The sequence below is a fragment of the Macaca thibetana genome, chromosome 15, assembly GCF_024542745.1.
Source record: "Macaca thibetana thibetana isolate TM-01 chromosome 15, ASM2454274v1, whole genome shotgun sequence".
NCBI lineage: Eukaryota > Metazoa > Chordata > Mammalia > Primates > Cercopithecidae > Macaca > Macaca thibetana.
The window spans coordinates 85,794,579-85,819,832 of NC_065592.1; the positions used below are offsets into that span (position 1 = coordinate 85,794,579).

The following is a 25,254-nucleotide window of genomic DNA, read 5'->3' on the forward strand; positions in this document are numbered from 1 at the left end:
ATTCCAGGCAGCAGTTTCACATGACTAGAATAAGGCAACTGTTGAAATAGCTACATAAACTAGGGACTGATAAGACCCTGAAAAACCAACGTGTGGGCTAAGTTAGCTGAGACCAGTTGGACCCAATATGGCACTGGATTTGACCTAGGTTTCACCTAGGACCTCTTATATGCTCACTAACATACTAAATCACAGCCCACCAGTGCCATAACAGTTCTACAAGCACCCATATTTGGTGTTAAATGGGTGGGACAACAGTTCTAAGCAACTGGTGCTATTTTCCAGGAATCTTCGTGAATATTTCACTCCTTGGCTAAAGAAACCCATAAAGGTAGAAGTCCCACCTCTCCATGTGTGTCACTTTCTCTTAAGTGTGCCCATGCTCCCCTTTCTTGAGTGTACTTTTCACTTTGCAATATATCTCCATACTTTTACTATTTTCCAACTCATCCTTGAATTCCTTCTCTCAACAGTGTCAAGAGCCTAGACACCAGATGGGTCAAGATCCCACTGGCATTTGGGGATGTCCCCTAGCCCACTGGTATCACATAGACGAGAAACAGTTTAATTCATTCTGTAAGATACACACACACACACACACACTGTTTTGGGGATGTAACAACATTCATTTAATCTTATAGATCCTTCCTTTTTAGTTTGTGGTTCATTGCTGATTTCATTAATAGAATTTTAATCTTCTCCAGACATTCTTGGGTTTCTTTAAAATAATGGGATCACAGCTGAAAATAAAGTATGCACTGATCACTGATAAGTTTAGGGAGTACCGATATACTTTTTAATATAATAGGTAAAGAGGAGGACTAAATTTCTTTGGAATTATGTAATAGGAATTGTGAAGAGAATTGACATCTACTGAGTGCCTATTAATACTAACAACTTCTAAACTTTTTTTCAGAAATTACTATATATTAGGTACTATGCTAAGCAAGTTACATGTATTAGCTCATTTACTTTCCACAGTAATTCAAAAACAAGTTTCCTAGGTTTAGAGTTGATGAGATCAAGGCTCATAAAACGAGGAGCTGAAGGGCTCAAAAAAGATTGTCTGGTCTTTGAACTTATGAGAGTTACAGAGTCAATTATTCACACAGCTGGAAATGGCAATATCTGGCAAAATATCATGTCTTTCAATTTACTGATTTTCTTCATAACTTATTTATCTTACATTACTAATGTCAGAATATTGATAATGTAAATATATTCTCCCTAGTGTCATAATTTTGATAATTCTTCTAGAAAATGGAATCTACAGATGGATTTTGTAACTTTGCTAAGACACTAGCTAAAGTAGAATTAGAATACATGATACATGATACATGATTCCTGGTTCTCATGGGGCTTTCTCATCACTTGACCACATAAGTTCATTTTTCAATTTTAGAAACTTGGCCAATTCAGATGAAAATATTCTAAATTGCTAATCACCCTCTGAAACAACTGTCCAAGAGAAACAATAACATATGCTGGTAACAAATTCAACCTTGCTTCAAATACATTTTATTATAAATAAAACAATTATTCTGTGACAATTAAAATAATTTTATTCATTATTTTCAGAACAGCTTTCCATTTGCTAAGTATGCTAACATTAATTGCTTACTTTATCAAAACTGCATGTCACTGGTACAGAGTTAACCCTGCTTTATAAATTCATTTGTCAGATGAATTTATATAAATTCATATATGAAAATATATGAATTTATATTTTGCAGCTTAGGTTCGCTATATGCTGAGTGTACATTGTGCAATCAAATAAATGAATTTACATTTTAAAATGCATTTTCTGCTTATTTTAATTTTCTTCTTAATACCATATTTCCTATGGCTAATGTACTACAGGCAATGTAGAAGTTACTAGTGTTGGTGAATGTTTAACTGAATATCTCTTGGATAATGAAGCCTCTTTTTAATACAAGTAAGGAATTAAATTTGTAGAAAGTTTTCTTTTGACATGTAAAGTTTGAGATAGTTGTTTCATATCAATTTTAAACATCTTAATTCTTTTTATAATAATTAATTTTTATTTTTATTTCAATATTTTTTGGGGTACTGGTGATTTTTGTTTACCTGGATAAGTTCTTTAGTGGTGATTTCTAAGATTTTGGTGCATCCATCACCCAAGCAATGAACATATTACTCAATATGTGGTCTTTTATCCCTTACGCACTTCATCCTTCCTGCTGAGTTCCCAAGGTCCATTATATCATTCTTGTGCCTTTGCATCCTCATAGTTTAGCTCCCACTTGTAAGTGAGAACATAACAATATTTGGTTTTCCATTCCTGAGTTACTTCACTTAGATTAATGGGCTCCAGCTCCATCCAAGTTATCATGAAAGACATGATTTCATTCCTTTTTATGGCTGAGTAGTATTACATGGTATATATATACCTCATTTTCTTTACCCACTCATTGGTTGATGGGCACTTAAGTTTGTTCTATATCTTTACAATTGCAAATTGCATAGTTATAAACAGGAGTGTGCATGTGTCTTTTTTATATAACGGCTTCTTTTCCTTTGGGTAGATACCCAGTAGTGGGATAGCTGGATCAGATGGTAGTTCAACTTTTTGTTTTTTAAGAATGTTTATACTGTTTTCCATAATGGTTGTACTAATTTAATTCCCACCAGCAGTTTAGTAGTCTTCCCTTTTCACCATGTTCATGCCAACATCTTTTTTTTTTTTTTTTTTTTTTTTTTTTTTTTTTTTTTCTTTTTTTACTTTTTAATTATGGCCCTTCTTGCAGCAGTAAGGTGGTATCTTATTGTGGTTTTAATTTACATTTCTGTAATAATTAGTGATGTTGAGCATTTCTTCATCTTTGTTAGCTGTTTGTATATCTTCCTTTGAGAACTGTCTATTCATGCCCTTTGCCCGCTTTTGATGAGATTGTTGGTTTTTCCTTGCTGATTTGTTTGAGTTCCTTATAGATTCTGGATATGAGTCCTTTCTTGGATGCCTAGTTTGTGAATACATTCTCTCATGCTGTGGATTGTCTGTTTAATCTGCTGATTATTATTATTTGCTGTTCAGTAACTTTGTAGTTTAATTAGGTCCCATGTATTTATTTTTGATGTTGTTACATTATCTTTTGGGATCCTAGTCATGAATTCTTTGCCTAAGTCTATGTCTAGAAGACTTTCTCCAAAACTATGATCTAGAATTTTTATGGATTCAGATCTTATATTTAAGTCTTTGATCCATCTTGAGTTTATTTTTTATAAGCCGAGAGATGAGAATCCAGTTTCATTCTTCTACATATGGCTTGTTAGTTTTCCCAGCACCACTTATTTAATAGGGTGTCCTTTCCCCAATTTATGTTTTTGTATGCTTCATTGAAGATCAGTTGGCTTGAAGTATTTGGCTTTATTTTTGGGTTCTCTATTCTGTTCCTTTGGTCTATATGCCTATTTTTATACCAATACCATGCTGTTTTGCTGACTATAGCCTTGTAGTATAATTTGAAGTCAGGTAACATGATGCCTCCAAATTTGTTTCTTTCGCTTAGTATTGCTATGGTTATGTGGGCTCTTTTTTGGTTCTGTATGAATTTTAGGATGGTTTTTTCTAGTTCTGTGAAGAATGATGGTGGTATTTTGGTGGAAATTGCATTGAATCTGTAGATTGCTTTTGGCAGTACAGTTATTTTCACAATATTGCTTCTACCCATCCATGACATGGGATGTGTTTCCATTTGTTTTTGTCATCTGTGATTTCTTCTGGAAGTGTTTTGTAGTTTTACTTATAGATTTCTTTCACCGCTTAGTTAAGTATATTTCTAAAAAATTATTTTATTTATATATTTTTGTAGCTGTTGTAAAGGCATCAAATTCTTGATTTGATTTTCAGCTTGGTCATTGTTGTTTTATAGCAGTACTATTGATTTGTGTACATTGATTTTATATCCTGAATCTTTACAGAATTCACATATCAGATGTAGGAGCATTTGGGATGAATCCTTAGGGTTTTCTTGGTATACAATCACATCATTGGCTAACAGTGACAATTTGACTTCCTCTATTTCCATTTGGATGCTGTTTATTTCTTTCTCTTGTCTGATTGCTCTGGACAGAACTTCCAGTACTATGTGGAATAGAAGGTAAAAGTGGGCATCCTTGTCTTGTTCCAGTTCTCAGGGGGAATGCTTTTAGCTTTCCACCATTCACTATGATGTTGGCTGTGGGTTGATCATATATCATTTTTATTAATTTGAGGTAAGTCCCTTCTATACCTATTTTGTTGAGAGTTTTTATCATAAAAGGATTCTGGATTTTATCAAATGTTTTTTCTGCATCTATTGAGATGGTCATATGGTTTTTGTTTTAAATTATGTTTATATGATGTATCACATGTATTGACTTGTGTATGTTAAACCATCCCTGCATTCCTGGTATGAAACACAGTTGATTATAATGTTTTATATTTTTGATATGCTGTTGAATTCCATTAGCTAGTATTTTGTTGTGGATTTTTGCATCTATGTTCAGTAGAGATAGTGGTCTGCATTTTTCTTTTTTTGTTATTTATTTTCCTGGTTTTGGTATTAGAGTGATACTGGCTTCATAGAGTGATTTAGGGAGGATTCCTTTTTTTTCCTATGTTTTAGAATAGTTTCAGTCAGATTGGCACCAATTCTTCTTTGAATGTCTGGTAGCATTCAGCCATGAATCCATCTGGTCCTGGCCTTTCTTTGTTGTTGCAATTTTTAAAATTACAGATTCAGATTTCATTGCTTATTATTGGTCTGTTCAGAGTTTCTATTTTTCCTGATTTAATCTAGGAGGCTTTTATACTATCAGAAATTTATCCATCCCCTCCAGATTTCCTAGTTTGTGAATGCAAAGATGTTCATAGTAGCCTTGAGTGATGTTTTGTATTTATGTGGTATCAGTTGTAATATCTCTGTTTTTATTTCTAATTGTGCTTAATTGGATCTTCCCTCTTCTTTTCTCAGTTAATATTGCAATGGTCTATCAATTTTATTTATCCTTTCAAAGAATCAGCTTTTAGTTTCGTTTATCTTTTGTAATTTTTTTGTTTTAATTTCATTTAGTTCTGATTTTTGTTATTTCTGTTCTTCTGCTGGATTTGTTTGGTTTGTTCTTGTTTCTCTAGTTTATTTAGGGGTGACATCAGGTTGTCTATTTGTGCTCTTTCAGACTTTTTGATGAAGGCATCTAATGCTATGAACTTTCCTCTTAGCACTGCTTTTGCTGTATTCCAGAGGTTTTGATAAGTTGTGTCACTATTGTCATTCATTACGATTTTTTTAACTTCTATCTTGATTTCATTGTTAACCCAAAAGTCATGAGCAGATTATTTAATTTCCATATATTTGTATTATTTTGAGCATTCCTTTTGGAGTTGATTTATAGCTTTATTTCACTGTGGCCTGAGAAGATACTTGATATGATTTTGATTTTCTTAAATTTATTGAGACTTGTTTTGTGACCTATCATATGGCCTATTTTGGGGAATGTTTCATGTGCTGATGAGAAGAATGTGTATTATGCAGTTGCTGGGAATAATGTGTATATATGCTAATTCCATTTGTCCTACAGAATAGTTTATATCCATTTTTTTCATTAACTTTCTGTCCTGATGACCCGTTTAGTGCTTTCGGGGGAGTATCGATGTTCCCCACTATCATTGTGTTACTGTCTGTCTCATTTGTTAGGTCTAGTAATAATTGTTTTATAAACCTGGGTACTCCAGTGTTAGGTGTGTATAAATTTAGGATTGTGACATGTTCCTGTAGGACTAGTCCTCTCATCATTACATAATGTGTGTCTTTGTCTTTTTTTACTGTTGTTGCTTTAAAGCGTGTTTTGTCCTATATAGGATTAGCTACTTCCGCTTGTTTTTAGTTTCCATTTGTGTGAAATATCCTTTTCCACATAAGGACTCACATAAACTTAGGTTAACGTTTTTCACATAAACTTTACCCTAAGTTTATGTGAGTCCTTATGTGTTAAGTGAGTCTCTCGAAGACAGCAGATATTTGATTGGTGGTTTTTTATTCATTCTGCATTCTGTATCTTTAAGTGGAGCATTTAGGCCATTTACCAATGTTAATATTGAGATGTGAGTTACTGTCCTATTCATCATGTTAGTTATTGCCTAGATACTTTGTTTTTCTCATTGTGTTATTGTTTTAAAGACTGTGAGATTCATGGTTTAAGGAGGTTCTATTTTGATGTTATCCCAAGCTCTTTTGCTTCAAGATTTAGAACTCCTTTTAGCATTTCTCGTACTGCTGCTGTGGTACTGACAAATTCCCTCAGGATTCATTTGTCAGAAAGACTTTATCTCTCCATAATTTATGAAGCTTAGTTTTTCTGGATATAAAATTTTTGGCTAAAATTGTTTTATTTAAGGAGGCTAAAGATAGGACCTCAATCCCTTTGACTTATAAGGTTTCTGCTGAGAAATCTGCTGTTAATCTGATAGGGTTTCCTTTACAGGTTACCTGATGCTTCTGTCTCACAGCATGTAAGATTCTTCCCTTCATCTTAACTTTAGATAGTAACCTGATGAATATGTGTCTTCGTGATGATCTTTTTGCAATTAATTTCCCAGGTTTTCTTTGGGCTTCTTGTGTTTGGATGTATAGATATCTAGCAAGGCCAGGGAAGTTTTCCTTGATTATTCTCTCAAATAAATTTTCTGAACTACTTCTAGACTTCTCTTCTCCCTCAGGAACACCAATTATTCTTATGTTTGGCTGTTTTACATAATACCGTATTTCTTGGAGACTTTGTTCATTATTTAAAATTCTTTTTTGTCTATGTCTGATTAGGTTAATTTAGAAGCCCGGTTTTTGGGCACTGAAGTTCTGTCTTCTACTTGTTCTAGTCTATTGAAACTTTCCACTGCATTTCATATTTCCGTGAGTGTGTCTTTCATATCCAGATGTTCTCATACTTTTTTCCCTTTATGATGTCTATTCTCTGGAAAATTTTTATTCATATCCTGAATTTTTTAAAAATTTCTTTAAGTTGGCTTTCATCTTTCTCTGGTATCTCCTTCAGTAGATTAATAATCAACATTCTGAGTTCTTTATCTGGCATTTCAGAGATTTCTTCTTTGTTTGAATCCATACTGGAGAGCTATCTTTTGTGGATGTTACAGAAGGCTGTTTTGTCATAGTGCTAGAATTACTTTTCTGGTTCCTTCTCATTTGAGTAGATTCTTTTTTCAAATTCTTTTAAAATTTATTTTTGATTGAACTGCATTTTTTTGTACTTTTGTTCCTCTTAAGAATTTAAATTTAATGTTTATAGTTTATTTTAGCCTAATTTGATTCTTGGTGACTTTAAGGGTGAAGACTGTATGAGTTACTTTGTTATAAAGTTTTTTTGTACGCTGGCTTTTCCAGATGCTGGCTGCTGGCTGTAGTAGTTACGTACTTGATGGGTAGGCTAGTGCACTGTCTCTTATGGGGTTAGATTGGCAGGAATCTCTTGGAGCTTATTTCATTCTCTTGTGGTGCACACTTTATTTATTTTTCTCAGTATTTTATTTGCTGAGTTGAGGATTCAGGTTTCAAGCCAATAGGCGAGGTATCCTTGGATAAAGCACCATTTATAGCTAAGGCAGGTGAGTAGATGGTCAGAGGCCCCAGCCCTGATGAAGGTGGCTGGGGGAGCTCTCAGTTGGATATGCTGAGGTTTTGTCAAGGTAAAAAGTGAGAGCTACCTCAGCTTCTCTTCCAGGCCAGCAGGAAAGGTATCCACCTCACAGCCTCACACCTGTCACACCCTTCCAGCTATTCAGATCAGACAGATTCATTTCATCTGTAGGAATGTTGATGTTTCAAGTAGGGAGGAATTGTGACTGTGCCTGTCATGCAGGCCTAGATCTGGGGAATGCTCCTCCCATCAGGCTGCAATCACCCTGAATTGTTCCAAGAGGGTTGTCTATAAGTTCCTCTGCACTGCATCCCTTGGGAGAAACCCCAGCTGTGTCTGCAGTGGTGTACTGGGGGAAAAAGGACCCCTTCTCCAAGGCCCTTCACAACCACAGATGCTGCCTGCCTGTTGGGGTAGAAGTGAAGCCTTTCCCTACTGCGCCCAGCACTGCAATTGTGTCTGTTCCCACCAGCAGAGAGATCTGGGACTTAAGACCTGCCATTCAGGTTTTTTTTTCCCCCCACAGAGTGTTCCCTTGATGTGGTGCTCTCCCACTTCCCTAGGAATGGGGCTTCCTGAGAAGTCCTGTACTGCAGTGGTTATTATCGCTCTTCTGGGTCTAGTCCCACCATGGGGCTATGAGGGTCTGGGCTGGTGCTGGAGAATGTCTGCAAAGAATCCAGTGATGTGATCTGTCTTCAAGTCTCCCAGCACTGGATACCAGCACCTGCTCTGATGAAAGTGGCAGGGGAGTGAGGTATACTCTGTGAAATTCCTTGGTTGTAGCTAGGCTTAGTGTGCTGGGTTTCTCACGTGTTGGTTATACTAGTAGTGAACTTGTCATGTGGACAGACTCAGGACTTCTGTTTAGCTAGAGCGTGGCAGGCAGCGGTGTTAGCTGAGATCACCAGCCATTTTCTTCTTCCTGGGAAGAGTAGTCTTCTGCCAAGAGGAATTGTAATACCCTGAGTTGGTTGGCCTCCAGCCAGGATGTGGCACTTCCAGTAGAGCCCCAGCTGCCATACAAGCAGTGGGATGTGAGCTTGCCCTAAGTTGTCCAGGGGAAGTATTCTGGTTCCTCATATGATGGGCAGGGCCGTAAAGCTCTCAAAACTTGATGTATTTTGTGTTAAGCTACCAGAGTGGGTGGAGAAATACCACTCTGTAGGGGCAGGGTTAGGAGGATCTGAGCTCAGTCTCTGCTTGGGTGGGGCTGGCCCTGGCCACTGTGGGGAACCCAGTAGAGGTAGCCACCGGGGTGATGTCCCAGAGGGGAGTACAACTGTCTTTTGTGTAGATGAGTTCCCAAAAGGAATGGGGAGGAGTGGACAGCAGTAAGCCTCACCCAACTCCCATGCAGTCATCAAGACCAGTCTCCTTCCTGCATTTTCCCACTAATAGCACTGTGTTTAGATCCAGGCAGCCTGTGCACAGAACTCAGACCTGTCCCAGGCCATAAGTACCACCACAGAGACAGCAAGCCTGGCTTTGAGGCTCTGCCCCTCCCCCTCTGCCTGCAAGACCAGGCACCCAGTTTCTGCCCTCCTGTCTGTGGCACACTTCCCACTCGCCCCGGTGTTTTGTTCAAGGGCATTCGTTCCCACTTGAAATGATATCACAGCATTTAATTGGGAACTTCTTTAACCTTGTGACTCCTCGCTGAGTCTGTTGGCTGACTTCCCCCGAGGACCCCTGTGAGATACAGTTGGGAATGGCTTCTCTCAGTTCATGACAGAGACTGGGAATGTCTGCCAGGCACATCCCACTGCTGCTTCTACTTCTACATTTCACACTGCTCCCTATGTTCATTCCAGCTCTGGGTAGGGATAAGACCTTCTCCCGTGGTCTGGATTTTCATATTTCCCGGTGGGGATGTGTGTTTAGAGGCCAGCCCTCCCACCTCATACTCTGGAAAATTACAGTTTTTCATCTCCTCACAGAGTAGGCTGTGGCCTGCTGCTTCTTTCAAAGGATGTGTGGATTTTTATGGCTTAGTAAGTTCCTGTGGTGGTTCTTGGAAAAAAAAAAATCACAGTGTGATTCTCTACCAATTATTCTGTCCTTCCAAGTAGGAAGCATAGATGACGCTAACACTGTCATCTATGCACCATCTTGAAAAACAAATAAAACATCTTAATTCTGGAAAGGGCACCTCACAAGAATCCAGGTCTCTTTGGAATATAAATTGTAATATTTGTCCTCATTTTTTATTGGTATCATCAAGAATCATAAAAGTTAGATGACTACTCCAAAGATGTATAAGAAGTATCAGCGACTGTGAAGAGAGAAGAATACAGGTTTTCCATATTCTGGTATATTAATTTGTTATTTTTTAAAAATCAGATTATCATTAGTCCCAGTTATCTGGCCCTAGTATTTCTATTTAAGACTAAAGGAAAGGAGGAATAACTCTGGCTATTTCCACATTATTTTAAGTCTATCAGCAAATAGTACATACTATATCTTTAATTTTGAGACTAAATTGTTGAACACCAGATGGTGAGTATGATGTTATATATCTAAATATTATATTTTCAAATACTGAACATTTGACAAACCAAGAAAAGACATCATTTCTGTATGCCATGTATGCTAGATGAAACAACTGGATCCCCATCTATATCAAAATGTCTTTCTGGGGATAAAAATGATCTTAATTGAACATTACAATCACAATTTCATGTGTCTCTAAAGCATATAAAAGGTTTTTATACAATATTTTAAAAATTCAATTTTAAATTTTCTGTTAGGCATTTGTATAGCCATTTGGTCCTTATAAACATCCCTTTGAATAGGTAGGATAGGTATTACCATCACTCCCACTTGAATGGTGAAAAGAAAAATTGAGGACAATTTAACTTAAATCACTTCCCAAAAGTTGCACTGGAAGTGATAGATGTGAACTCCTTCCAAGTCTTGACTCAAATTATGTTAATGATCCACCATATTCTTATACTAAGACCCTTGTTATACTACGGCCTGCTCATAAGTCAACTATTCATAATTAAGCCTCACTACCTGTGGCAGTAAAATAGAGGGAAATAAACATTCCCTCAAAAACATAGATGCTGAAATAGTAACAGTGAGGTTACAAAAATACTGTCACTGTGTAGTATTTGAGCCACCTGAACTCAAGCACATGTAATTCCCGAGTAATTGTAATCATTTATATTCAGGCTGCATTAATTAAAAACAAAAACTAAAAAATAAATAAGCAAAACAAGTAAATGCATAAATATATAAATACTGATGCAGTACACTCAACATTAAGAAAGAATTGGTAAATACTACAATTAATTCACATTCTTGGTGAAGAAAATGGTGGGTTTAAATGGTGTTGGAAAATGTCTAGAGAGTTTTGATCTATATGATGTTACTTAAAATAGCATAGATATTTGGTATAATATCTATAATATATGAAACACAGTTGTGTTTCTAGTATGTTATCTTCTGACATTTTATAAAGGTTAAAAATGCCAATTTTGCTTTTAACAATTTTGAAATTTCACTCACATATGGTGTCACTCCAAAATACCAAGTAGGTTTTCTAATAATTTTCAACTTAGCTTTGGTTTCTTGGAAGTTAAGAAATACTGTGGAGGCTACAATAATATTTACTTCAAAAAAATTATTACTCTGTCTTCCAAGTGATTTATACACTGGCTCAGATTTTTGCACTGCAATATCAATAAAAATTTAGTGATTTGTGTTTTTGCGAAGCTTCGAAAATATTTTATTCTAAATTGAAGGTGACATTATTGCTATATTGACACTCAGTGTCCTTGAATCTACTCTTCTTCCAAATATAAACTGAATATCTATATCTGTAACAGTTCTCCTTTACTTGTTTGCTTTAGAAACACAAAGAACCTTAAAAATGCCATTAATTGAGTGAAGCTAGTCTTTTCCTCCACAAAACTTGGTTTTTTACAAACTTGAACACTTGAATGAATTCTATTTAATCCCAGACTCTGGCAATCCATTATTTACATGCTTTGCAAGTTCTGTCTAGAATAGCAGAGGTGGCCACTTCAATGAGAAACTGTGACTATGACTGTGTTATAGTGATGTGTCTCTCTTATTCTCTGGTTTCCAAACTACATTGTCATGAACTCAGTTGTGTTCCTTCAAAATTGATATGTTGAAACCCTAAATCCCAACGTAACTGTCTTCGGAAATAGAGCCTTTAAAGAGGTAATTAATCTTAAATAAGGTAATAAAGACACTCTAATCACACTTGACTAGTGTTCTTATAGGAAGAGGAAAAGACACCAGAGAACGAACGCTCTTCAATTGCACAGGACAGGACCTGTGAGGACACAGCGAGGAGATGACCATTGGCAAACCAGGAAGAGGCCTCCTGAGAAACCAACCCTGAGGGCATTTTGATCTTGGACTTATAGCCTCCAGAACTATGAGAAAATAAACTGCTGTTGTTTAAGTCACCTACTCTGTGGTATTTAGTTATGGTACTTTAAGCAGACGAATCCACATATCTATCCAACTTTTCATACCTTTTGTGACATAGACTAAGCCTTTGTTTTTCTGTTTATGCTGTCCTTCTCAGAAGTGCTGCTTCTTGCTGCTTGGCAGTGTCTTTAGCATTTTACCTCCCATAGAAAGATGTCCAAACTTAAAAGATTAGAAATGACTCAAGTTCAAGAAACATTGTTAGAAAATAAAGAATGCAGTAACTATTCATCAAATAATAGATTTATGCAGTCCATATAAAAGCTCTCTCTCTTTTTTAAGAAAGAGAAAAAGCCATCCTAAAATGTATATGAAATCTCAAGGAACCCTGAACAGCCAAAACAATCTTTAAAAAGGAGAACAAAGTTAGAGGTCTCACATTTCCTTATTTCAAAACTTACAAAGTTGAAGTAGTCAAAACAGTGTGTTACTAGAATAAAGACAGAAATATAGTCAGTGAAATGGAATAGACAGTTCAGAAATACAACCTTACATATATGGTCGAAATATTTTCAACAAGGATGCCAAGGTTATTCAATGGGGAAAGGGCAGTCTTTTAAACAAATGATGCTGGGAAAACTGAATGTCCACATGCAAAAGAATAAAGTTGGATCCATATCTTATACCACATATGAAAATTAAGATAGATCAAGATCTAAATATATGAATTAAAACTATAAAAGTCTTAGAAGAAAACATAGGCGAAAAGCTTTATAACCTTAGATTTGGCAACATATTTTTGGATATGATACCAAAACACTGGCAACAAAAGTTAAAATAGGTAAATTGAACCATATAACTTTAAAGAAATGTGCATCAAAGGACACAACAGAGTAAAAAGGCAGAATGAGAAAATATTTTCATATCATATATATAATAAGGGGTGAATATCTAGAGAGAACGACAATTCAACAACAACAACAAAACAACCCAATTTTAAAAATGGGCAAAACACTTAAATAGACATTTCTGCAAAGATACCCAAATGGACAACAGATAGGTAAAAAGATACTCAGCATCATCAATTATTAGAGGAATGAAAATCAAAACCACAGGCAGAAACAGCATCACACCTTTAGGGTGGCTACTATAAAAAAGGAAGTAGCAAATGTTGATGTAGGGAAATTAGAACCTTTGTGTACTATTGGTGGTAATGAAAAGTGGTTCAGCTGTTATGAAATACCAGTGTGTTGGTCTAAAAAATTTAAAAATATAATTACCAAAGAATCCAGCAATTTCACTTCTGGGTATATACCTGTTATGATCTGATGTGTCCCCACAAAATTCTGATGTTGAAGTGTTAGCCCTAATACCTCAGAATGTGATTGTATTTGGAGATAGGGACTTCAAAGAGGTAATTAAGTTAAAATGAGGTCATTAGGTTGAACTCTAATCCAATATGACTGGTGTCCTTTTAACAAGATGAAATTAGGACAAAGATCTACATAGAGGGAAGACTATATGAAGACACAGGGAGAAGATAGGTATCTACAAATCAAGTAAAGAGGCCTCAGAAGACACCAATTCTGCCATTACCTTAATCTTGGACTTCTAGCCTCCAGAATTGTGAGAAATTTCTGTTGGTTAACCCACCCAGTTTGGGGTCTTTGTCATGGAAGCCCTAGAAGACTAATACAATACCCCAAAGAATTGAAAACAGGCTTTCTAATAAATACGTGTACACCATATTCACAGCAGCATTATTCACAATAACCTCACAATAAATATCAACAAAGTGTCCATCGACAAATGATTGGATAAACAAAATATGGTATATACATGCAATGGAATATTATTCAGCCTTAAAAAGGAAGGAGATTCTACCACATGCTACAACATGGATTAACCTAGAGGACATCATGCTAAGTGAAATGAACCCATCACAAAAAGACAAATACTATATTATTCCACATATATGAGGTACCTAGAGTAGTCACATTCACAGAGACAGAAAGTAGAATTGTGGCTGCCAGGGGCTGAGGGTAGGGAAAAATGGGAAATTGTCATTTAACGGATATATACAACAATGTGAATATACTCATCACTACTGAAAGGTACACTTAAAATTGGTTAAGATGGCAAAATGTGTGTTACATGTATTTTTCCACAATTCAAAAAATATGTTTAAAACACACTTAGAAGGAATAAGTTCATTTAAGATTGGTGGAAAAGTCATTGCAATTGTCACCATAAAAGTAATGGCAAAATCCACAATTATTTTTGTACCAACCTAATAGTATCTGATAGTAAAATGGAGAAATTATAGTTAACAATGATTTATTATATATTTCAAAAAATAGCTGGAAGAGAAAGAATTGTAATGTTCCCAACACAAAGAAAAATGTTTGAGGTGATAGATATCCCAAATGTCCTGATTTGATCATTACACATTGTAAACATATATAAACATAGCACATGTACTTTCAAAATATACACGACCATGATATAACAATAAGAAATACCAAAAATCAAAATCAAAATAAATGAAAAACAAGTTTCTGTAATGTGATGGTCCTGTAGCTGTTAGTGGCTGCATGTTTTTAAAATCAATATGAGCATTAATTTGGCTGTAGTATTATCAGAATTGGAGTTGCCAGTTGATATCCAGCTAAATTTGAATTTCAGATAAACAATGAATAATCGTTAGTACTAGTGTGTGTCAAATATTATATGGCACATAATTATACTAAGATAAAATTTGTTGTTTATCCAAAATTTACATTTGACTGAGTATCCTGTGTTTTTATTTGTTAAATGTGGCAAACTTAACAAAAAGAAATGTATAGTTTATATATTACATGTTTCAGATACTTTACCAGAGAAAAGCTCATGTTATTCAATGTAAAAGAGATATAGTATCTTATATTTGAGTATTTGGAATTATAAAGGAAGGAATATCTGGAATGTCAAATTTCCCAGTGCCAGCGACATTTGAATGCCACAGGTGATCCTGGTAAAAAGATACCATCCACAGATACTCTTTCCAGTTTTAACTCTAGTCTCTTATTTACTCTCCTTTGGCCCTTCAAATGTTTCTGTATTTAAACCTCTCCTACCTCTTTTTCAAATACGATTTTTTGGTAGGGGTAATTTTTTTTTTTTTTGAGACAATATTTTAAAAGCATTTCTTTGGATGTAAGATAATTGTTTACATACACACACAGACATTCACAAACACACACACCTTTATTTCTGGGATAAAATAAATCTATTAAATGTTGAGTCAAATTTTTGAAAAGTGTATTTTAATTGACAGCTAATCATTGTCACCTTAAATTAGTCAATCAAACAAAATAGTCAAATACCAAAAAGGTGACAGTGGAAAGCACATGTAACATAATCAGAAAGTCTTTGCTATTTTATTGCACTGGTGATCATGGGCAAGTCATATAGCCTCTTTAGTAACATTGGCATGATCATCATAATACCTACTATTCAGGATTATTGTGAAAATTGTCAACTTGTTTCATATACAAAAATATGTAGAAAGCTATTAGTTTATGACGGCTTTGGGAGGTGTAAATGAGAATGGAATTAATTAGAGTCTGAAGTGCTGCCATTAGGGGAGCGAAGAAGTAGAGTTAGGGTACTCAGGAAGTGAAAAAGAGAAACAGACCAAAAAATAGAAAAGAGGCAGACACAGCGACTCATGCCTGTAAACCCAGCACTTTGGGAGGCTGAGGCAGGAGGATTGCTTGAGCCCTGGAGTTTGGGATTTTAGTCAGCTATAATCACACCACCACACTCCAGACCAGGTGAGAGAGTGACACTCGGTTTCAAGAAAAAAAAAAAAGTTGAAAACTATTAAAGTAACAAGACAAATTACAAACTTTCTATGTATTTCTGGGTCTTTCTCAATTTGGATATGAGAAATTAACAGAGAAACAGAATCAGCTGTTTGGAGTAGAGAAATTAGAAAAGAGAAGGCAGCAGTTAGAGTATAGGAGAGATTTTGGATTTTTCCATTATCTAATTTACAGATTAGTATTAATACACAGAATATACTCTGAAACAGAAAAGAAGAATAAAATATATTGAACAACTGGGGGCCAATTATTTCATTAAAATTTTCACATCCACACACTCAGTACTCAAGAAGATATGCCGATTGTTTTTACTTATGAATCCCATCTTCATGCTAACCAATTTGCATTAGTACATTAGGAGATGGGCAATTTTAAATGAACAGATAATTTTTTTTAAGTTTTAAAATTTTCCAACAATGTGTTTTTGGATCCTATATTATATTGAGCACTTCATCAAAATAATGTTAATACAATAGTAGATGTATTCAATGAGAAAGGGTTGACCTATTTAATAATCAGTGTATCTACCTGGAAGCAATTAAAAATGGATACCCATATTACACTATTTATAAAAGTTAATACGAGTTGAGTTAAATAATTATTTTCTTGCAACACTGCCAAAAAATCTTGGTACCTAATGTGTAATACCAGAAACCTAGAGTGTTTAAAACTCAGAGGTAGCTAAATAAAATTTAAACCATTTTTAGAGCAAAAAAAATGAGCAAAAATAATAAACACGTGATGTATCTGGAAAAAACGACAATGAAAATAACAGGCAATGTGCTCATTTTAGTAATACACAAAAAGTTCTTACAAACTGACAGGAAGATGACAAAATATGCAATATGAAAATGGACAAAAGCTATACATACTCAATGTACAAAAAGCCAACTTAAATACCTAACACTTTGAAAAGGAAAATTCACTAGTTACTGGGAAAATAGAAATGAATATAACAATGATTTAATCTGAAAAACTATATAATGTTCTAAAACCTAATGCTAGTGTGGTTATGAAGTAAAAGGATAGTCTCTTAGATGGCTGGTTGAACTGTAAAGCAATTTAACCTTGTTTAGCCTCTGTTCCAGAGGGCTCAGTGAATTAATCTTTAAAATGAGAATCGGGCAATATCTTTCCTAGAAAGCAACATTTTTTAAAAAAAAAAAACAGTTTCTTTTTGTAGAAAGCTATTCTGTAGAAGCAAATGTGCCAATCTGTAAGAGTCTGTATATAAAGATACCTATTGCATAATTGTTTGGATTAATAAAAAGATAACAAAACAATTCTATATATGTAAGATTGCATATGTGCTTACATAATATGTGTATATATATGCACATATTATATATGTATATGTAAAGAGAGAAAGTTTATAAAATAATTAAAATATGGAGAAAAATACATGTGGACAAAGCTAAGTTGTGAATATTGGGATATTTGAGGGCATGGGGATCAGGATGGGCTGCTGTAATCAGGAAGAAGAAAGACAATAAATCAGTATTTAGAAAATTCCTATGCATGATGTAAAAACTAACTAAAAATTCAATTAGTGAAACCACATTATCAATTGTTCTTTTAAAATACACCTACATGTAGAGGCAATAACCTTTTTTTAAAAAGCTTATTGAAAATAAGTGTAACAATACTGAATAAAATAAAGTTTTGGAGATTAAATTGGCCATACCATCTCTAATAGAGTCTTTACATTATTTAAAATAGGACAAAAGCCGGGAGACTGTTTCAGTCCAAATATTATCTAATTGATAGGAAATGATCTAGGAATCTGTTTATTTAATCTAGGCTTTTGTAAGTCTTAAAGGCAAATTAGAACTATTGAGTAAAATTGCTTTCAAAGTTAAACTGCCTTTATTATTTTTTTTTTCTTGGTAGTTTGCTTGACTTCACTTAATCTGCTGGAAGCTGATCCTTTTCATGTCCATGTTTAAGGAAGTGTTGAAGGTCACATCACTCAAAGCCAACATCAGCAGGCATCCTACCAGGATAATCTCTGAAGAGGTCAGAGGTGAGAATGACACAGAGAAGAGGCAAATTTTACCAGTCCAGTTCAAGGAATTTGTCACTCTTTCTTATGGGGGAACTCTTTTCAATAGAAAAGGAAAGGGTGCCAGTAAAAAGACAATAGAATTCCTTCCATTTTATGTAGATTTATTTTGTTCATGAGAAAAAGGAATAAAACATTTGTTTTCTCAGTGTTTTAAGGAAGGATATAATGTTTTGTTGAAGGTAGGCCATTTTTGTGGGTTTACTAGTGCTGTGGACTAAATTGTGTCCCCTCTCCACACTTCACATGTTCAAACCCTAACCCTCAATGTGATCGTACTGGTCCTGTAAGGATGTAAAAAAGGCTAAATGAATTCATAAGGGTTGAACTCTAATCCAACAGGGCTGGTACCCTTAAAGAAGAGGAAGATATACAAGAACTTTCTTTAGGCAGTGTGAGGACACAGTAAGAAAGGTATCCATCTGCAGTCAAGGAAGAGAGTCCTCCCCAGAAACCAAACCCTGTTAGAATTTTAATCTTGAACTTGCTAGCCTTCAGAACTGTGAGAAAATAAATCTCTGATGTTTAAGCCACTTAGTCTATGTTACTTTAGTATGGCAGCCTAGAACCTACTAAGACAACTTGTAAAACAATGTGTCAACGTGCTTTCTGTTTCATTTGTATTGGCCTCCATTCTTTTGATATCTAACAAGGGTTATGAATGTTCATTTGAGTCAGCAGTTCCATCATTATCATTATTTCTAATTTAATAAGTGTGTTTAATTTCAAATACATTTTGTTCAAAATCTGTGATTTTATATTGCAATTTATTTTTTATTTGTAATGAGTATTAGGAAAATAAGAATTTGGCATTTTCTACTGTTTCTACTTAAAAATCAGATTCATACCATTTATGTAATGTGGAATTTGAAATAAAATAATGATGTTTAAAGCTTTGTTGATGCAAAATTCATCCTTCATATATGTTTGAAGGTGGATAATTAAAGGTTAATTTCTGGGATTCAGTATTTTAATCTTAGATGAATAAGGAGCTTTTTGAACATCAATTCCAAAATTTTAGTTTTACAAACAGAAACTTGGGCTCAAGGAAATTTAAATTACTTACCCTCGGTTATACTTTTGTTAGTGTTGATAAAGGGAAAATTTATTGGCAGAGAGGTCATGAAAGAATAATTAAGAATTGAAACAGAAACCACACTTACAAAGTGTACCCTGAATCATAGAGATAAATGGTATCAGAAAAAAAAATCATGATGTTTATCACAGACTTTTCTAAACTCCCATTATTTTAGCACCAGCAGTTTGTTTAGACTCATGTGGTTTTGATAAGACCACACACAAACTGATTAACAGTGGTTCCACATGGTCTCATAAATTTTAAAGATAAGAACCTCTGACAGTTCCAGCAATACACTGGTTTACACAATCTGACCAGTTTCTCCAGAATCATCCAATGACTCCAGCACCCAAAACTCTGTAAGCAACTTTTCTTCAGTTTTATCCTAACTCCTTTTGATGTATCCTATGTCTCCCATGCTGTGTTTTTTGTGATTTGTGTTTTGTTTTTGCTGTAAGAAGCAATAACTTACCTTTGTTGATCACAGATGTGTTCCTGGTAGTCTTTGAATGATGGGAACAGAGACTGTCCAAATCAAGAATTAGAAAATATGTAATTTTTGGATTATTTTCAAGAAAGACACCCTCCATTAACTCTTAGATTTTATCCTACCAAAGAAACTACTGTTTTTTTTCAAATCTGATTTCTGTCTTTCCATTTCAGCCTTTTATTTATTTTCATTTTGAAGACTATTAATTATGTCACTTAATGGGGGAACATCTTCAAGGATGTTGGTTTCTGAATTCTGCACCTATGGCAAAAACTGTAGATACAGTTGTCCCTTAGTATCCATGGAAGATTAGTCCCAGGACCTCCTGTGGATACCAAAATCTGCAGATCCTCATGTCCCTAATATAAAATGGCACAGTATTTATATGTAACTTAGGGATACCCTCCATATACATTAGATTATCTCAAGATTATTTATAGTACCTAGTACAATGTAAATGCTATGTAAATGGTTGTTGTACCGCATTGTTTAAGGCAGTATGATAAAAATAAATACTATATATGTCAATATAGAAGCATTTTTTTCAATATTTTTGGTTCAAGAACTGGTTGAATCCACAGACGCAGAACCCAGGTACAGACAGCAGACTGTAATCACAAAGCTCTAGAAAAATTATTCTGAATTCTTAATTTAAAATATAATATATTGTTTTGGGTAGATATGTATATTTAAAATAATAAATTATGTACCAAATAAAATTATGACATATTTATGCACCTACATATATAAAATAATGCACTAAATATTACACATTGTACATACACATGTTATAATTTGATAGGTCAATTTAAATAATTATTTTTATTTTTCTGTTTTTCATGACCTTCCATAGATAAGTGAAATTCACAAGCAATATAAATGTATGGTAATACAATCAGGTATTCCTTAACATTGGGTACATTCTAAGAAATGTGTCATTAGGTGATTTTATTATTTTGTGAACATCATAGAGTGTACTTATACAAACCTAGATGTTATAGCCTACTGCACACCTAAGCTATGTGGTATAGCCTATTACTCCCAGGCTACAAATCTGTACAGCATGTTACTGTTCTGAATAGCATAGACAATAATGCATTAGGACAACTGTGACAGCTATAATGGCTGTGACGTCACAAGGCAATAGGTATTTTTCAGCCCCATTATAATCTTCTAGAGTCACTGTTGTAAATGTGGTGCATGACTATATATATTTTTGTTTTATTTGAATGCATAGTATTTCCTAGGCTATTTGTTGTACCAGTATACCCTAAAATGCTGCATTAGGAACAATTTGAATTATTTATTAAATGGTCATGCTAAGAGGGAGTGTGGAAGATCTACCAAATTTGCAATGCTACTGTAACTACTGTCAACAACTAACCAAGTTATCCTCAAAAGACTCCAAACATGCATTTTCAAATTATCTTGGGATCACAAAATTTAGGAATATTTAAAGTAAAATATAGAATAATGCAATTAAATATAGAATAATTCCATATGTGGGAGCATTAGATTTTTGTCAGAATTTAAATATCAAAAGCTGTAATAAAATATACTAGATTGTTCAGAGAAAATATGCAACAGTATTAGCAGAAAAACTTTTGTTGTTTGAGTCTGAAAATAGTATTTAAATTTGGCCATTTCAGATACTTGCAGTATCATCATGGACAAATAACATAAAATCTATAAGATAATGTTTGTTCATCATGTTAATAGATGTCCTCTCTTCAGGATTATTGTAAGGTTCAATGTATATTCCAATTTTGTAAGCTATAATATACTAGGAATCTATGCTCATATTCAATTAAAATTAGAAATTCTAAAATCACAGTGGAAAGTAAGCAATATATTTCAAAACTTAAATATTTCATGATAGAAGTATCATTTTCATGAAAATAAATATTTTATATCGTGTTAACTGTTATGTTCAATTAAATATTGGCTGCAAAGATGTAGTGAAAAACACAGCTCTACCACACTGCAGCTACATGACCTTAGTGAAATCACTTATCCTTTCTGGACTTCAGGTTTCTCATTTGCAAGTTTGGGATAAAAAAGAGAAAAGTTGAAAAATTACAATAAAATGAGGCCTCTAGATATGAAGACTATATGGAAAAACTGTGCCTGAGCCTTTCCACCCTTTCTTCAATTCCCTGGTATGTCAATATTTCCCCATTCTCTTTCTCAGCCTCCTGTTTCCTCCTCATAAGTAGTCCCCCACCTTTCATGTCATGGCTAGAAAACAAAACAAAATAAAAAGCTATTTCCCAGGTCTCTAGGCCAATTCCCCTCAGTCTTCCAAACCAGTTCAGCCTAGACGTACTTATGTTTTCATATAAGAGGTTCTGTTCCACCTGATAAAGAATTATATTCAGCCTTTTCTTCCTATGCAAACAAATTAAAGGTATAAAAACAGAGAACATAAAGAGATGGCTTAACTTTAAAAAATAAATCTTCCCTAGATTTTTTTAATACATGCCATCTCACTAAATATTCTTGTTTATTATTTGGAAGATTATAAGGCACTGCAACTATATATTTTCACAATAAACTTGTTACCGTTTTCATTCAAATGAGAATTCCTTTCCTATTCAATGTAATATTGACTTTTAGAAGCCAACCAAGAGCAGTAAATCAAGGTTAGTACACGTTATGTTGTCCCCTAGCCTGAGAGTCAAATGAATCTTCTGCATCATTGATGATATATTAAATATCTTTGTATTGCTGTGTTTTACTCAGAAATCAGATGCATTATTATCACACATGACAAAATATCTTTTGCTATACCTCAACATTCAGTGTGAGCTTACAAATTACAGAATTATTTTTAAGAAGACTTTAACCTAGTATGAATAACTTTCCCATTTTCTTTTATAAATGTTGATAGGGAAGACTAACAAAAAATGTCTTAATAGCCTGCCAGTTGTAATAGGAACATATACTGAATTAAATACGAATTAAGAAGCATAAGCACTAAGTTGACATAACTAAAGACAGAGAATACCCTATTATGCAATGAATTCAGATTATGTAGGCAATATAGGAAATTATGAGAGAGACATCCCAAAATATGTTTTCCCCTTTTGGCAGCAGAATTTTTAAGTTGTAAATTAATGAGATTGGATTTTATGCTTTCCCCTTCATATTGTCTTACTTTAAATCTCCATAAATCATATCTAAGTTTTTTCTAGCCAAAATGAATGAAATGACAAAAGCTTTTAATAATTCATAAAGCGGCAAAAGAAACAACCTAAAATTATATTCAGCAAGCAAAGCAGAAATTCTATGATTTCTTTTTTTGATTTATACCGCATTTTTATGGTAATTATAAAATAAAACATATGTCTAGTTCACATGGTTTATTTAACTTTCAGTTTTTTACAGAGACTCTGACTCTGACTTTGTGCAGACAGGTAGAACTAAAGTTCATATTTATATTGGGAAAAATCATATTATAGCAAATGTTTTGATTGGAAGAGTGCTTGAGTTTAAATAATAGTGGCTTATTTATATTCCATCACAAATGAATATTTCTTTGGGATTTATTTATTGCTTAGTCTTAAATGAAACTCCATAAATGTTGGTATAAGCATTACATTTTAATCTTAACAGGCTATGACATGTTTGGCTACAGACCTACAGGAAGGCAATCAAGATGTTCTATCAGTTTTAAAGAAAATTGCATGATTTTAGCTGTCACTTTCCTAATCCAGGTTTTTGTGTCACTGACTTCCTAGTTCTAACAGAATTAAGTCCTAAATCCTCAGCCTGCATTGAACTTTTTCTACTTTAAAGACTACTGTGGACTGAATTGTATCACACCCACCCTTTCCCAGAGTGCCCAAGAATTCATATGTTGAAGCCCTTGCCCACCATGTGACTGTTTTGGGAGACAGAGCCTTAAAAGAGGAAATTAAGGTTAAATGAGGCTGTAGGGATTGGACCCTAATCCCTTAAGAGTGGTGCTCTCAAAAGAAGAGGAAGAGACATGAGGAAGCTTTCTCTCAACACATGTGCACCGAGAAAGTCCTGGGAGGGCAGAGCAAGAAGGTACTGTCTGCAAGTCGAGGAGAAAGGCCTCATAGTTACCAAGCCTACTGGCACCTTGAGCTTGGACTTTCAGACTTCTAGCCTCCAGAATTGTGAGCAAATACATTTCTGTTGTTTAAGCCACCCCATCTGTGTGATTTTATTATGGCAGCCTGAACTGACGTATGCATGCACTTAGTCTTCCTTTTGAGTCTCATCTCCCTCTCTTGTAATTACATTCATTTTAGTATCTTTCACTTATAACCTTGCTGCTGCTTATTTGTCTCTCACATTTACCTGCTAGAATTCTACCTAGGTTTTAAAGCCTATCTTAGATGACCTTTCAATATATTTACTTCCTCTTTCCCACGTATTCTCCTCCCCCAATAGCATATAATCTTTCCTACATGGAACCCCTTAACACTTTTGATATTTGTTATAGTATATCAACTCACATTTTAGCTATTTGTCATTTATCTTATCATCTCTATTAGATCTGTTAAACAATACATTACGTTAGTTAATTCTTTCTGCAGGCCTACCATATGCCAACTTATGATTACCTGCTGGGTGTCTTTGTTGCTATGGTTAGGTGGAAGTTAGAAAAAAATATTATTATTATTACCATTAGGTAGAAATTAGAGAAAGGCAAATCTCAAGTCAATGGGAGGAAGTTCTTTCTTGCAGCCAAAAGTGCCAGAAAGTAATCAGTAGTATTTCTCCATCACTGGAGTTTTTCAGACAACATGTCAGAGATGGCAGTCAGTCTCTTATGAGGAACAATGAGATCTGATTACCTCCATGTTTCTTGTCAGTTATTGTCTACACTGCTTTTAAATAAAATATTCAGTAATATTTTGTTCTATTTACTTGAGTTGGTTGAGTAGCGGGGTAGCTAACTAGTACAATCCACATGCAATTATCAGCAAATTGCAAGATGTGTAACTAAACAAAGGTAAGCAACACACACTAATTTATATCTCACTACACTGTATGGCTTTCTTTATGCTGGATCCTTTATGTGGAACTCACGTGAGCTCACTATTGAATTTGTGGGGATAGGAATCAATTCTCTCATTTAGAAAGAAGAAGCTATGTAAAATTTTGCCCCAGATTCTTTACTTAAAATAGTTCCCAGTAGAGAACATTTTCTTTCTAATTTTTCTTCTCACTCCAGCTGCCTAAAAATCCTTTTTTTCCCTTGCTATCATTCTATGAATTATTCTGTGTCTGGCCTTAATATAAAATTTCATGAAACAATGGGATATATAGATATCTTTAGGGATATCTGTGTCTCTATAGATGTACCTACATTTTAATGGAGATTTAGGAATGCAAAGTAAAATATTAGTAGGCTGAAAAGAACTGGCCTGAAGATAACTTTTATGATATTTATATTAAAAATTAAGCTGATAACTAACATAAGTTTCAAGTGACCTACTTGACACACCATTTTAAGTTAATTACTAGTTATTCTTATCTTTCATAGCATGTGTGAAAAATGATACAACAGATCATAGAGCCATTACTTGGATGAGTTTTGCATCTTTAACAGAAAACATATTTTAACACAATGTTTACTAAATTAAATTCTGTTTCTTCCCAATTAATCTAGTTTGAAAATGTTATGATTATTTTAGCATTCTAATTGTTATGTAAAGAT

At 34.2% G+C, this 25,254-nt stretch overlaps 1 long non-coding RNA gene across 1 annotated transcript in view; it reads left to right on the top strand.

Moving 5' to 3' along the window:
• Window positions 1-24,137, top strand: part of LOC126937352 (uncharacterized) — a 46,303-nt gene extending 22,166 nt beyond the window's left edge. Inside the window, exons 2-4 of the long non-coding RNA XR_007719700.1 lie at window positions 17,820-17,952; window positions 21,590-21,718; window positions 23,399-24,137. This is a non-coding gene — a long non-coding RNA (uncharacterized LOC126937352). The remainder of the gene's footprint in view (window positions 1-17,819; window positions 17,953-21,589; window positions 21,719-23,398) is intronic.
• Window positions 24,138-25,254: the final 1,117 nt, after the last annotated feature.